Source organism: Bubalus kerabau, chromosome X (assembly GCF_029407905.1).
Source record: "Bubalus kerabau isolate K-KA32 ecotype Philippines breed swamp buffalo chromosome X, PCC_UOA_SB_1v2, whole genome shotgun sequence".
NCBI classification, from domain to species: Eukaryota; Metazoa; Chordata; class Mammalia; order Artiodactyla; family Bovidae; genus Bubalus; species Bubalus kerabau.
The window spans coordinates 131,988,070-132,002,623 of record NC_073647.1 but is presented as its reverse complement, the minus strand read 5'-3'; the positions used below and the strand labels follow the sequence as shown (position 1 = coordinate 132,002,623).

The following is a 14,554-nucleotide window of genomic DNA, read 5'->3' as shown; positions in this document are numbered from 1 at the left end:
GTATCTCCTGTGTTGTATACTAAAGCTTAGAAGTTTCATCTCAAGGTATTCAAATATTTCTAGTCTAACAATAAAGAAATAGGATGAGAATTAAACAGTTTACTTGAAGCCCCTGGGAAAGTAAGTGGCAATCACTGCTGCTTTGTGGTACCTTCAGGCATCTCTGCACACCTCTTGGGGAAGATGGAAAAATGCACCAGGTGTGCCAACAATTAAAGTGTGGGGAGTGAAGGTATCGTGAGTCAGATAGCTTGAATACCTGCATGGCTCTGGATGTTGAAAGCCATAACTCCAGATTCCCAAGGCCAAAACCATTCATGCCAGGCAGCCTTCTGTTCTAAAGTGAGGTGCTCCTTTATCTTGCCAGGGACCTGACCAAAAGTGGTCCTACAGTCGTTTGCTTACTTCTCAACCCAGAGACATATAAGAGATGAGGTGGAAAAAGTGGAAAGAGTATTGCTAGGGGCTTGTTCAAGATAGCAATGTTCTCTATCCACATGGTGAAGGGAGAGAGTCTGCTTTCCCCTTGTTTCACACCAAGTGCAAGTGGCTTCAGAAAGTCCACCCCCAGGGAAGCCAGCTTGGTAGTAAACTCTGAAGATACAGTGAGTGACCTTTGACTTTTTACAGTAAAGAGACTCCAAGAGAAAATCCACTAATTCAAAGATCCCTCCATGGTGGCTCAGAGGTTAAAGCATCTCTGCCTGCAATGCGGGAGACTCGGGTTTGATCCCTGGGTTGGGAAGATCCTCTGGAGAAGGAAATGGAAACCCAGTCCAGTATTCTTATCTGGAGAATCCCGTGGAGGGAGGAGCCTGGTAGGCTACAATCCACAGGGTCACAAAGAGTTGGACACGACTGAGCGACTTCACTTTACTTGAATTTTAGATTTTTATTTGAATTATTAAACTTTTCTCTGAGTACAAGCAGAAGGTTACCACCCCAAAAACCGCTGAAGGAAGTCATACATGTGCTGTTTTCTGTATGCACACTTAAGGCTCATGGAGTGGTGGGACGAAGTAATATTGGCTGTTCTGCAGTGTTCAAAATGTCAGCAATCAAGACAGGTTTCTCTCAGGTGAAAAGAGCACAGTACTTTTCGATTGGACTTTCGATTTGGACTTTCAATTGGACTTTCGATTGGACTTTCGATTAGTTCTCAAACATCATGATATGATATGTCAGGAGAGTGTGTAATTTCCTTGGTTCTGTCTTGCCACAACAAATATTTGAAATGGTGGACCAGTGTTACAGCTCTGTTACAGCTCAGAGTTTCATTCAACAAACAAAGGATAGTACACCCTTCAGGCATGAGGGTGGGCCAACCATAGAAGAGAAGCCTCAATCTTGGCTTCCTCTTTTTTGTCTCCTCCCCCCGAGCCTGACCTGTGCAAATTGGGCTAGCCAAGAAGGGGGTGTGTTTGTTTCACCTGAAGTTTTTACTCCAATACATGGATTTTCCTTTTGTTCCATTTTTGTGGGCTTTTCACTTTCTTTGTCTTTTAGCCACTGCCATTTTGGACTCCTTTTTCCTATTCTAACTACCTAACAATGATAATCATGATCAAACAAAAGGGTGTTATCACATAGAAGGCTGTTGAAAACCTCAGATAGCTGGACACCCCTCCCCACACCTTCTACCATCCAGTTCAGTTCAGTTACTCAGTCTTGTCCGACTCTTTGTGACCCCATGGACTGCAGCACGCCAGGCCTCCCTGTCCATCACCAACTCCCAGAGTTTACTCAAACTCATGTCCATTGAGTTAGTGATGCCATCCAACATCTCAATCTCTGTCGTCCCCTTCTCCTCCCGCCATCAGTCTTTCCCAGTATCAGGGTCTTTTCAAATGAGTCAGTTCTTCTCATCAGGTGGCCAAAGTATTAGAGTTCCTACTTTCTACGCTTAGAATTTCTGATTGAAAAGATCTGAAGTTGAGGCTGAGGATTTTCACTTCTAAAGACTGCATAGATAATGGTGATGCTGTTGGTCTGGAGCCCACACTCTGAGAACCACTAGCTGAACATTAAGGGCTACTATTTGAAGTGAGATCATCTGAGAATAAAACCAACAGAGATAATACGGGAATTTAGAGAGTCCTGGTGATAGAATCTGAGCACTTAGATCAGGAATGCTAGAATAGCAAGGATTCTCACCATATGTTTACTTTTAATTTAAATTAAATTGCATAATTGAATTTTAAGTGAAAGCATCCAAAGCAAAACAGAATTCTAAATTAAAGCTGCATTAGAGGTTGCATTACTACTGAGTCTCCAGCCCCATACAGAGGTCAAACTGTCACAGCAAGACCCAAAGCCTCAGGCAAACAAAAGCAGACATTCCCATTGTTATCATAAGCTATCTGGTATGACCCAAAGCCTCAGGTGTATGCAGGCACTCTTATTAGGCAGGAGAATCAGAGGACTCCGAGTTTTTCTACAAGGAACTGGACAAAGGCTAGTCCTAAACAGCTTTGGTATGTGGGGACTTTAGGCAAACCAAGCATGCTGGGTTGGGACCTGTTACAGCCCAGTTTATAAATTCTTGTTATTTTATGTATGGTGTCCTTTATCCTGTATACTTTATTCAACAGTTTTGTTATGAATGAAAATGTTTTATAAAACTGTAAAGTATTAATTTGCTTCCTTATAAAATATTTATACTAATTATACTGAAGTTTGGTTGTCTGGTTGTGTTCACAAATAATTAAAATCATAATTATTTACATGTATACAAAAATCTGTCCAGATTACCTTCTAATATTGCTAAGCTTTAATTCTTAGTCTGCTGGAATCCATTTGTATTTGTGAGAAAGCTTTTAAATATTAGGGGTGTTAATATATTTGCATTGTGAACTTAAATGAGAAAATAGGGAAGCCTTCAGCCTGTTCAACAAACTTAACATGAGAGAAAGAGAATAAGCATTTTTATAAATTTAAAAAGTAGAATAGCAGTAATATTCAAGATATTTGAAAGTGTAACTTTTTGCAATTCTGTATCATTAATTAAAAAAATAATATTTTTCTAGAAAAACAGGAACTTAGATTTTGCTTCATGATTCACAACTAAAGGTGAATGTAGCCATGATGAGTCAGGTTTATCCTCTGAAAACACAAACAAAATAAAAACAAGTAGGCAAGCTAGAAAATACTAACAAAAACAGGACAATAAACATTCTTATCAAGTTGTTATTTAATGAGAAACTTACTGTTTATTCCCTTCCCCCACCCTGGTGCAGTTTATATTAATAAATCCACTTTGAGAACCATTCAGCCTGAATTTCAGGACAGGTTGTTTAGGAGTTGACACTACCCCATATGCTATAAATGAGAATGCAGAGGGGTCCATCAAGCAAACTTCTGTCCCCCAAGCCAAAGACCTTTGAGTTTGGCTGAGCAAATAGCCATGTTAGGGCAGTAAGAGGTCTTTTCCTGAGATTCCTAGGAAGATAAAGTCTCTTCCCATGTTACTTAGTCAAGTTTTACAGGATAGGCCTAAGGTTGTGGTTCCCAAACTAACTGCACATGTTAATGTCCAGGTAAAAGATTAAAACACCTGTCAATTAGGGCATACCACACCTCAAATTCATGAGAAATTCCAATTGTAAAAACCATGCATCAGTTGTTCCAAAAGAATCCACAGAGGATTCATGTTTATACATTATATTGAAAACAAGTCGTCAGGGAAATAGGTTTCTCAAAATTTGGCATGCATTGAAATTAATGGAGTGCTTATTATTAATAAAATCCACATTGATTGACCATACTCTCCCCTCAGACTCACTACCTGTATAGGTGTGGTGAGTAGGGTTGAGAATTGAAGTATTTACCACGTGCCCAGATATTACTGCTCTGAGGGCCATATTTTGAGAAGCACTGCTCCACTCTTAAGGGAAAGATTGAATATGCCACTTAAAAAATTGCACTGCTAATGATGAGAGTGTGTAGCGTAAGAGGTTTTTTACTTTGATTTCAAAGAATAGAATTTTAGGCTACTGAGGTCTTCCAGACAGGCTTGCACATATGGGCCACCTGGAAATTAGATTCCAAAGACTATGGCAGGTTATGCCAACGCTGATGTTTTGTGGAACACATTTTTTGAACTACTCATGAAAATTAAATACTCTCCTTTGAATATTTTTCTTTATTTAAAATTTATTTTATTTATTTTGGCTGCAACTGATGTTCATTGCTGTGCTCAGACTTGCTCTAGTTGTGACGATTGGGGGACTTTTCCTTGCAGTGCACAGTCTTCTCACTGAGGTGGCTTCTCTTTCTTGCGAAGCACAGTCTCTAGGGCTCACGGGCTATAATAACTGAGGAACAGAGGCTCAGGAGTTCTGGCTCTTGGGCCCTAGAACTGGGGCTGAGTACTTGTGACTCAGAGGTTGAGCTGCTTTCAATCATGTGGTATCTTCCTAGATCAGGGATGGAACTCATGTCTCATGATTGGCAGGCTGATTGTTTCCCACTCAGCCTTTTTGAAACAATATATGAGGGATTACTATTTCCTGATCATAGTAAAAACTTTTGATTCTGGAGAATACTTTAAAAAACCTTGGCACTCAGGGGAGGCCCTGGTGTGCTGATGGAAATGCCTGTGGGTGTACCAGGCCCCCTGAGAATTTCTGAGGCGGTAGTCTGCGTATCATGGGTGAGAATGTGCATGACTATGAGGTGGCCACCTCTTGCTGAGGAGGAGATAATGCAATTTGAGAACACATCCTCAACTCTAGAGTCAGGGTCTACATTTGCCAGAGGAAAAAGTTCCTGGTTTTCTGATCAGAAGGTAATGAAAAATCTTCTTCAAAGAAACAAAAGTGGTCAGCTATTACTGTGCATTTACACATATGTGAGTGTGTGTGTATGTATATGTGGACCCTCTGGAAATTTGTAATGTGAAGGATTTCTGTTAATGTTACTCCTCTTTAGAGAGGATACATTTGAGAGTATCAACAGTGTTTCCTCACCCTCCGTTGAATGTCGCACACTAAGTCTGACATTTGTTTAAAGAAGTCATGAAGAAAACTACCTGTTATTTTCCAGGAGTTATAGTATGGTTGTTGTTGTTTTGTCATATGATTTCAGTTTCGATGCCTGAGGACAGTGAGGAGATCACACCCATCGAGCAATAGAGAAGAAGCAGGGATGCCTGGCATGCTGCAGTCCAGGGGTTTCTCACAGAGTCGGACACGACTGGGCGACTGAACTGCAGAAGACGTATAGAAGCTGATGATCAGATGGAGTGACTGTCTCAAGACCCCAGATAAAGACTTTGAAGGCTTTGCATTGCACTCAGACATGCTGGAGCCCAAGCGTGGCTGAGAGTCCTGATGCGGAGAGAGTTTGCCGCTGTTGGGCATCCTGGCCTATGCCCGTCTGGGCAGCTCTACATCTTCTCTGTGGCCAGCCTGACCCAGGGCAGTACGCAGCCACTACTGCCCGGTGGCCAGTGGAGGTATGCTTCTTTGCCTCTTGGGAAGACGATAACCGCACAGAGCGTGCCAGCCATGATGAGTGTGGCCAGAGCAGTTGCCGAAGGGGTGACATGCCCCGCAATATTTGCAGGGTTTGAAACACTGCAAGCAAGAGCTCCGCTGCCTCATCACAGAGGTGGACTGCAGACTCTCCCTCCTGTTCTAAAGCCAGGTGCTCCTTTCTGTTGCCTAGGACCAGCCTGTGAAGGGTTCTTAGGTTGTGGATACAGCTTGTCGCGGGCAGCCATGTTCTATAGCCGCCTGGGAGGCGGAGACCACCTGCCTTTTCCTGGTTGCGAGTCCAGCACAAGAAGCTTCTGAAAGTTTGCCCGAAAGAGGCCAGCTCAGCCATCCCCTCGCTGCAGACACACTTGAGTGGCCTTGGGAACTTCAGAGGCTGTGAAACTCCCCCAGGTCATTCACTGGTCCCAGGATCCCTGGTTCACCTGTGGGCTCTATTCGCCCTAGGGATAATCCTTCCTTCAGAGTTTCTCTCTGAGAAACTGTGACTTGCAGAATTCAGGGACAGAGATCCTGGCGTACCAGAGCCCTAGGTTATTGCCAGGAGTCAGAGACGACTTGGCAACTAGGCAAGCAGTGCCCACCCTTGCTTGCTTTGGAAACCTAGCTCAGTGATTAGAGCCCCTGAAATCCCCAGGCAGTGTGGGCAATCTTCTTCCAAGTAGACACAGGGAGTATCCTTTCAACCTGTGTGACAAGTTGCTCTTCGAGAAAGAAGACTAGTCCGAAGGCTTCTTTAGAATGGTGGCCTCATCCGTGGCCCTGGCGAGTTAGCTTTTTTCAGTTGCTCAGTCATGTCCGACTCTCTGCATCCCGGCTCCTGTGTCCATGGAATTTTCCTGGCAGGAATCCTGGAGTGGCTTGCCATTTCTTTCTCCAGGGAATCTTACCCAACCCAGGGATGGAACCTGTGTCTCCTGCATTGCTGGAGGATTCTTTACCGTCTGAGTCGCAAGAGTCCTTCGGGAAGGTTTTCTCTGAGAATAAGCAGAGGTGGCAATCCTGGAGGCAGCTGAAGGAGGCCCCAGGCTTGACAGAGTCTGCCCGCCCAGGCGAGGCTCACCGAGTTCTTTGAAGGTGTGCTGTCAGTTGCCCAAGCGTCTGAGAAGACACACCACTGTGAATGACCCTCTGGATTTCCTCACACCCCAGTAAGTGTTCCCTGACGTGGAGTGTGGCTGCCTTTGCCCCGAGAGCATGCTTTGTAAGGGCAGACAGAGGAGTGTGGGACCCGGCTGTCCACCCTGAGTCGGAGAGGCCGTGTGTCCCAGGTGGGGTGTGGTTGTCTGTGTTCCCTCGGGCAGAGGTGATGCTAGAGCTGCTCCTTGGAGGACAAGTGGGGAAAAGCAGGGAGGCAGACTGGAATTCCGCCACCGAAAGGGGCACCTATGAGGAGCATGTCCGCCTAGGTGCATGCTCGGTCAGCTTACTGGGCTGGGCTTGCCTTTTCACAGTATCCCCGTACACTGCAGCGGTATCTTGTACACGTTCGACGTAAACAGTGCTTACCTGATTTCACCTCTGTAAACGTGGATTTGCCAGTGACCCGCTGGGAAACTAGAGAGTCAAGAACCAAGAGTCTGCTGTCTAGTTACCCCAGTCGGACCCATCTCACCCATTTTCAAACACTGAAATGAAATGACTTCCAGTTGCATTCTAGATGTGAGCAATAGTATTTCAGCATCAATTTCCTTCTTACGTACATGTGGATGACAAGGTGTGTCATGTCCATAGTAATCTGAATCATTTGTGGATAGCCCGCCTAACCAACAGCATGGGTGAGATGGGAAGGCTCCGGAAATCGTTCCTCCATCATCCAATCCACTGGGCGTTGAGACAGGCCGAGGACACAGTCAGGTTATTTTTCCCTGATGTCGATTTCTGAGAATCTGGGAAGTCAAGGTTTCCTCATGCCCTCTGCTCAAGATGGTGGGACGATGTTCTTGAGCCGGATCTGCTGCTTTCCCACACGTCATCCCCAGTGGTTTAGAAACCCCCTTGGTCTCCCTGTATCATATTGCCTTGTATGAATCGATTCTCCTGGATTTAACAGGTGTGTTCCTGTGCTATTTGCAAGATGTCCCAAGGTTTCCTGTTTCCTGATAGTATTATAGACAAGGCGTGAAGGCAGTCCTTTCCTCAAACCTTGGCTCTCAGGGTAAGCCCAGGTGTGCTTGTGGCAGTATAGCTTGGGTGCCCCGGGACCTCGTAAGAGTTTCTGAGGAGGAAGTCTACGTATCATGGGTGAGAATGTGCACGACTACGACGTGGCCACCTCTTGCCGAGGAAGAGACCACACGCATTGAAAACACCTCCTCGGCTTAAAGTCAAGGTCTACATTTGCCGGAGGAAGACGTTGCTGTTTTTCTGATCAGAAGGTAATGAAAAAGTTTATTGAAAGAAGCAAAAGTGGTCAGCTTTTACTGTGCCTTTACAGATACGTGTGTGTGCGCGTGTGTGTATGTGAGTGGAGGCGGGGGCGGGGGGGACCCTCTGGGAATTCGTAACATGAAGGATTTCTGTTAATGTGACTCCTTTTTGGAGAGGATATGTTCGAGAGTATCAACAATGTTTCCTCACCCTCCGTTGAATGTTGCACACTGAGTCTGACATTTGTTTAAAGAAGTCATGAAGAAAACTACCTGTTATTTTCAAGAAGTTATAGTATGGCTGTTGTTGTTTCGTCATATGATTTCAGTTTCGATGCCTGAGGACAGTACGGAAATCACACCCATCGAGCAATAGAGAAGAAGCAGGGATGCCTGGCGTGCTGCAGTCCAGGGGTTTCTCACAGAGTCGGACACGACTGAGTGACTGAATGGCAGAAGACGTATAGAAGCTGATGATCAGATGGAAGTGATTGTCTCAAGACCCCAGATAAAGACTTTGAAGGCTTTGCATTGCACTCGGACATGCTGGAGCCCAAGCATGGCTGGGAGTCCCGATGCAGAGAGAGTTTGCCACTGTTGGGCATCCTGGCCTATGCCCGTCTGGGCAGCTCTACATCTTCTCTGTGGCCAGCCTGAGCCAGGGCAGTATGCAGCCACTACTGCTCCATGGCAGGTGGAGGTATACTTCTGTGCCTCTTGGGAAAATGATAACTGCACCGAGCGTGCCAGCCATGAAGAATGAGGTGAGAGCAGTTGCCGAAGGGGCGATACACCCCTCAATATTTGCAGGGTTTGGAACACTAAAAGCAAGAGCTCCGCTGCCTCATCACAGAGGTGGACCCCAGACTCCATCCTGTTCTAAAGCCAGGTGCTCCTTTCTGTTGCCTAGGACCAGCCTGTGAAGGGTTCTTAGGTTTTGGATATGGCTTGTAGCGGACAGCCGTGTTCTTTGGCCGCCTGGGAGGGAGAGACTGCCTGTATTTTCCCAGGTTGCGAGTCTAGCGCAAGAGGCTTCTGAAAGTTTGCCCGAAAGAGGCCAGCTCAGCCATCCTCTCGCTGCAGACACACTTGAGTGGCCTTGGGAACTTTGGAGGCTGCAAAACTCCCCCAGGTCATTCGCTGGTCCCAGGATCCCTGGTTCACCTGTGGGCTCTATTCGCCCTAAGAATAATCCTTCCTTCAGAGTTTCTCTCTGAGAAACTGTGACTTGCAGAATTCAGGGACAGAGGATCCTGGTGCACCAGAGCCGTAGGTTATTGCCAGGAGTCAGAGACGACTTGGCAACTAGGCAAGCAGTGCCCACCCTTGCTTGCTTTGGAAACCTAGCTCAGTGATTAGAGCCCCTGAAATTCCCAGGCAATGTGGGCAATCTTCTTCCAAGTAGACATAGGGAGTGTCCTTTCAACCTGTGCGGACAAGTTGCTCTTCGAGAAAGAACACTAGTCTGAAGGCTTCTTTAGAATGGTGGCCTCATCCGTGGCCCTGGCGAGTTAGCTTTTTTCAGTTGCTCAGTCATGTCCGACTCTCTGCATACCGGCTCCTGTGTCCATGGAATTTTCCTGGCAGGAATCCCGGAGTGGGTTTCCATTTCCTTCTCCAGGGGATCTTTCCCAACCCAGGGATGGAACCTGTGTCTCCTGCATTGCTGGAGGATTCTTTACCGTCTGAGTCGCAAGAGTCCTTTGGGAAGGTTTTCTCTGAGAACAAGCAGAGGTGGAAGCCCCGGAGGCAGCTGAAGGAGGCCCCAGGCTTGGCAGAGTCTGCCCGCCCAGACGAGGCTCACCGAGTTCTTTGAAGGTGTGCTGTTGGTTGCCTGAGCGTCTGAGAAGACACACCACTGTGAATGACCCTCTGGATTTCCTCACACCCTAGTAAGTGTTCTCTGTCATGGCGTGTGACTGTTTTTGATCCAAGAGTGAGCATACTGTCTTTCTGGACACGGATTTTTCGCACTCTGCTGTCCTCTTGAGTCGTAGAGGCCATGTGTCCCAAGTAGGGCTTGGTTTTGTGTATTCCCTCTGGCAGAGGTGATGCTAGAGCTGTTCCTTGGAGGACAAGGGGCAGAAGCAGGGAGGCAGGCTGGAATTCCGCCACCAAAAGGGGCCCCTATTGGAGCATGTCCGCCTTGGCTCATTTTCAGTCAGCTTATTGGGCTGGTCTTGTCTTTTCACAGTATCCCCATAGACCAGTGGTATCTTGTACATGTTCAATGTAGACAGTGCTTAACTGATTTCACCTCTGTAAATGTGGATTTGCCAAAGACCCGTTGGGAAACTAGAGAGTCAGAAACCGTAAGCCTGCTGTGTAGTTACCAGAGTCACACCCACCTCACCCATTTTCAAACAATGAACAGAAATGAATTCCAGTTGCATTATAGAAGTGTAGCATCAATTTCATTCATACGTATGTATCAACGACAAGCTGTGTCACGTCCATAGCCATGTGATTACTTTCGTGGATGTCCCACCTTACAAAACAGCATGGGTGAAATGGAGAGTCTCCCAAAATCATTCCCCCATCATGTAAGCCAACGTCCCTTGAGAAGGACCAAGGACACTGTCTGGTTGCATTTATGTGAGGTCAGTCTCTGAGAATCTCGGAAGCCATGCTTTTGCTCATGCCTTCTGCTAAAGATGGGCTGACGATGTTTGAGTCATGATCCCCTGATTTTCGACATGTCATCTCCAACGTTTAAGAAACCCTGTGGTCACACTGTATCACCTTCAAATGAACCACTTCTCCAGGACTAACAGGCATGTCCCCTTGGTATTTGTAACATGTGTCTCAGTTTATTTTCTGATAGTATTTCAGACAAGGCATCGAGGCAATATTTCCTCAAACCCTGGCACTCAGAAGAAGGCCTGGTGTGCTTGTGAGAAAGCAGGTAGGTGCCCCAGGCTCCCCTCAGAGTTTCTGAGGAAGTGGTCTGCATGGTGTGTGTGAGAATGTGCACAACTACGAGGTGCCCAACTCTTGCTAAGTTGGAGACCACGTACTTTGTGAACAACTGCTCTGCTCTAGGAGTCAGAGTCTGCATTTCCAGTGAAAAGGTTGCTTGTTTTGTAAATGGAGGGAAGAAAGCAATTTTGTTACGTGAAAGTAAAAAACAAAATACCATAAGATGTTTCGCTTACTGTGGCCTTGCAAATAAGCCTGTGTCTTATGCCATGGTCCACAAGGTATCCTGAGACGTTTGTTTCTCATTGTATTTCCGTTGGCTGCCTAAGCAACATGTCAAAGCATGTGCAGTCCTACAGGACAAAAGTTGAGGACTGGACAGAAGTCAGTTGTCTGAGGCCCTTGGTGCAAGGTGGGAGAGCTCCAGTGGCCACCTGGAAATGCAGGAGCCAAGACCTGGGCTGGAGGCCACGATGGGGAGCAGGTTTGCAACTGCTGGAGGTCCTGGCCTGTGCCCCTCTAGGCCTCTCATCATCTTCTCCATACCCAACATGGGCCACAGTAGTATGCAGCAAGAGCTGCTCCATGGCGTTTCTGATGTGTATCCTTACCCTACAGGGGAAGATGGTGAGTGCACCGTGCGTGGCCACAGGAAAAAAATGTATGGCGAGTGAATGTGGGTGAGATGCACCCTAAATATCTGCATGGCATTGAGCACTGAAAGCAGTCGCTCTACTGGCTCATCACAGAGTCTGACCCCAGACTCCTAAGTACCCCCCATTGGAAAACGACCGGCCCCTCTGTCTTACCAAGGACGTGATTGAAACGGTCCTTCGATTTGGGGAATGGCTTCCTCAAGGCAGCTGTATTACCAGCCTCTCGGGAGGGGGAAGAGAGTCTGCTTTTCCTTTGTGTCAAGTCAAGAGCAGGAAACTTGGCTCAGCGGGGCCCTCACTGCAGACCCAGGGGTTTGCCTTTAGCCTTTGCAGACAGGACGCTCTACAGAAGTGTTCAGTAGTCCAAAGACTGCTTTCTGGAAGGTTGGCCTCATCGGTGGCATGAGCAATAGTCCTTCATGAGTGTTTCCTCTGAGAACAAGCAATAGGTGGCAACCCCGGAGGCAGCTGAAGGAGGCCCCGGGCTTGGCCATGTCTGCCCACCCAGGCGAGGCTCACCAAGTGCTTTGAAGAAGTGCTGTCAGCTGGTCGGGGGTCTGAGAAGACACACCACTGTGAAAGACCCTCTGGATTTCTGCACACCCCAGTAAGTGTTCCCTGGCATGGAGTGTGGCTGCTTTTGTCCCAAGAGTGTACTTTGTGATTGGGGACATGGGATTGTGGGACCCAGCTGTCCTCTGTGAGTCCGAAAGTCCGTGTGTCCCAGGTGGGGCTTGCTTGTGCGTGTTCCCTCGGGCAGAGGTGATGCTAGTGCTGCTCCTTGGAGGAGCACGTGGCGGGAAGCAGGGAGGTGGGCTGGAAAGCCGCCACCAGAAGGGGCATCTATGAGGAACACGTCTGCTTGGGCATGTGGTCGGTCAGCTTACTGGGCTGCCCTTGACTTTTCACAGTATCCTTGTACACCACAGCGGTATCTTGTGCACATTCAGTGTCGACAATGCTTAACCGAAAGCTTCTTTGGGAAACTACAGAGTCAGGAACCATGAGTCTGCTGTCTAGTTACCCCAGTCGGACCCATCTCATCCATTTTCAAACACTGAATGGATAGTATTAAAGTTGAATTCGTGAAGAATAGTATTTTAGCATCAATGTAGTTCATATGTACATAGTGACTACAATGTGTGTCAAGTCCGTAGCTATCTGATTACTTTGTTGACAGCCCAGCCTGCCTTACCATACAGTTTCCGTGAGATGGGAAGGCTCCCAAAATTGTTCCCCCATCATGCAGGTCAGTGTCCAGTGAGAAAGACCTAGGATGCAGTCAGGTTATGTTTCTGTGAATTTTATTTCTGAGAGTCTCAAAAGCAATGTTTCACTCCTGCCTTCTGCTAAAGATAGATGAATAATGTTTTTGAGTCACAATCCCCTGATTTACCACAGATCACCCCCCAAAATTAAGAATCCCCTTTGTTCTGGCTATTTCACCTTGAAATGAATCCGTTCTCCTGCAGTAACCGACATGTTAGCATTTTGTTTATAAATTGTCCCAAGATTTCTTATTTTCTGATAGTATTACAGACAGGGTGTCAATGCAATAATTTCCTCAAACCTTGGCACTCAGGGGAAGCCCTGATGTGCTTGTGGCAATGCAGCATGTGTGCCCCACGCCCCCCGTAGAGTTTGTGAGGAGGTAATCTGTGTCATATGGGTGAGAATGTGCATGACTATGCAGTGCCCAGCTCTTGCTCAGGAGAAGAGCATGCACTTTGAGAACAGCTGCTCTGCTGTAGTAGTCAAGGTCTCCATTTCTAGCAAAAGTGTTGCTTTTCTTGTAAATGGAGAAGATAAAGCAATTTTTTATGTAAAATAAAAAATAAAATATGATAGGATGTTTAGCTTACTGTGTCCTTGCAAATTAGCCTGTGTCTGATGCTGTGGTCCACAAGTTATCCTCAGACTTTTGTTTCTCATTGTATTTCAATCTGGCTGCAAGAGGAATGTGTTAAAGCATGCCCTGTCCTACAGGACAGAAGTTGAGAACTGGACAGAAATCAATTGGCTCAGGCTTCTGGTGAAAAGATGGGAGGTTCCTCTGTGTACATGAAAAATGCAGGAGCCAAATCTTGGGCTTAATTTCACGATAGGGAGTAGTTTTCCACCTGTTGGAAGTCCTGGCTTGTGGCCATCGGGGCCGGTCATTGTGTTCGTGGCCAACATGGGCTGTGGTAGTATGCAGGCAGAGCCGCTCCTTGGCATTTCTGGTGTGTCTCCTTGCCTCTTGTGGAAGATGGTGAATACACCGAGTGTGCCCACAGGAAAAAAAATATGGTGAGTGAAGGTGCTGTGTGTGAGACATACCACAAATACCTGCGTGGCTTTGAGCACTGACAGCAACAATTCTGCTGGCTCATATCAGGCCTGACCCCAGACTCCATCTTGTTCTAAAGCCAGGTGCTCCTTTCTCTTTCTGAGGCCTGCCTGCAAAGGGTTCTTAGAGTTTGACAATGGCTTGTTCAAGGCTGCCATGTTTTCTGGCCACATGGGCTGGGGAGATAGTCTGCTTTTTCCTTGTTTCAAGCCCAGTGCCGGAAGCTTCAGGTAGTTTGCCCCAAAAAGGCCAGTTGAGCAGTTGCCTCACTGCAGATATGGTGAGTGACCTTGGGCACTTGGAGACCAAGAACCTCCCCCAGGACGTTCACTCGTCCAGGATCCCTGCTCCCCTGTGAACTCTACCTTCCCCCGGGCAGTAACCCTTTCTTCAAAGTTTCTCTCGGAGAATAATCAAGAGTTGACAAAGTCAGAGAGCCTGCAATGATGTTGCTTCTTGGCTGTTTCTGCCTGCGCACTGGAGCTTCCTAGTGTTCTGGAAAGAAGTGGTGCCGCCCGCTCTAAAGAACATAGCCTGCTACAGCCAGAGGAGAGCCGGTGGATTCCAGAGAAAACAGTGAGTCTCTCTCATGTGGAATCTGGTTGCTCGTCCTCTGGTGACATGCTTCATCCTGTGAAAAGAGCATTGCTGTGCCCTCTTGTTCTCACACATTAAATGTGTTAGTAGTTGCATCCTTTGTGCAGGTAATTTTAAAGGGGTGGCTTGAGTGACAGATTTCAATAATCTGTGATGCCACATTTTAGTCTACTATTTTTATGGATTATA

General features: G+C 46.8%; 1 long non-coding RNA gene across 10 annotated transcripts in view; it reads left to right on the top strand.

Moving 5' to 3' along the window:
- The window catches only part of LOC129639931 (uncharacterized), a 76,918-nt gene that overhangs the window by 53,927 nt on the left and 8,437 nt on the right, over positions 1-14,554 (top strand). For 4 of the 10 annotated variants that reach the window (XR_008708683.1, XR_008708679.1, XR_008708680.1 and 1 more), the window contains exons 2-7: positions 5,086-6,646; positions 7,549-7,873; positions 8,194-9,756; positions 10,689-10,769; positions 11,402-12,046; positions 14,165-14,344. This is a non-coding gene — a long non-coding RNA (uncharacterized LOC129639931). Of the gene's footprint in view, positions 1-5,085; positions 6,647-7,548; positions 7,874-8,193; positions 10,770-11,401; positions 12,047-14,164; positions 14,345-14,554 lie in introns of all 10 variants that reach the window. The other 6 variants (XR_008708682.1, XR_008708681.1, XR_008708678.1 and 3 more) reach the window with 6 other exon arrangements.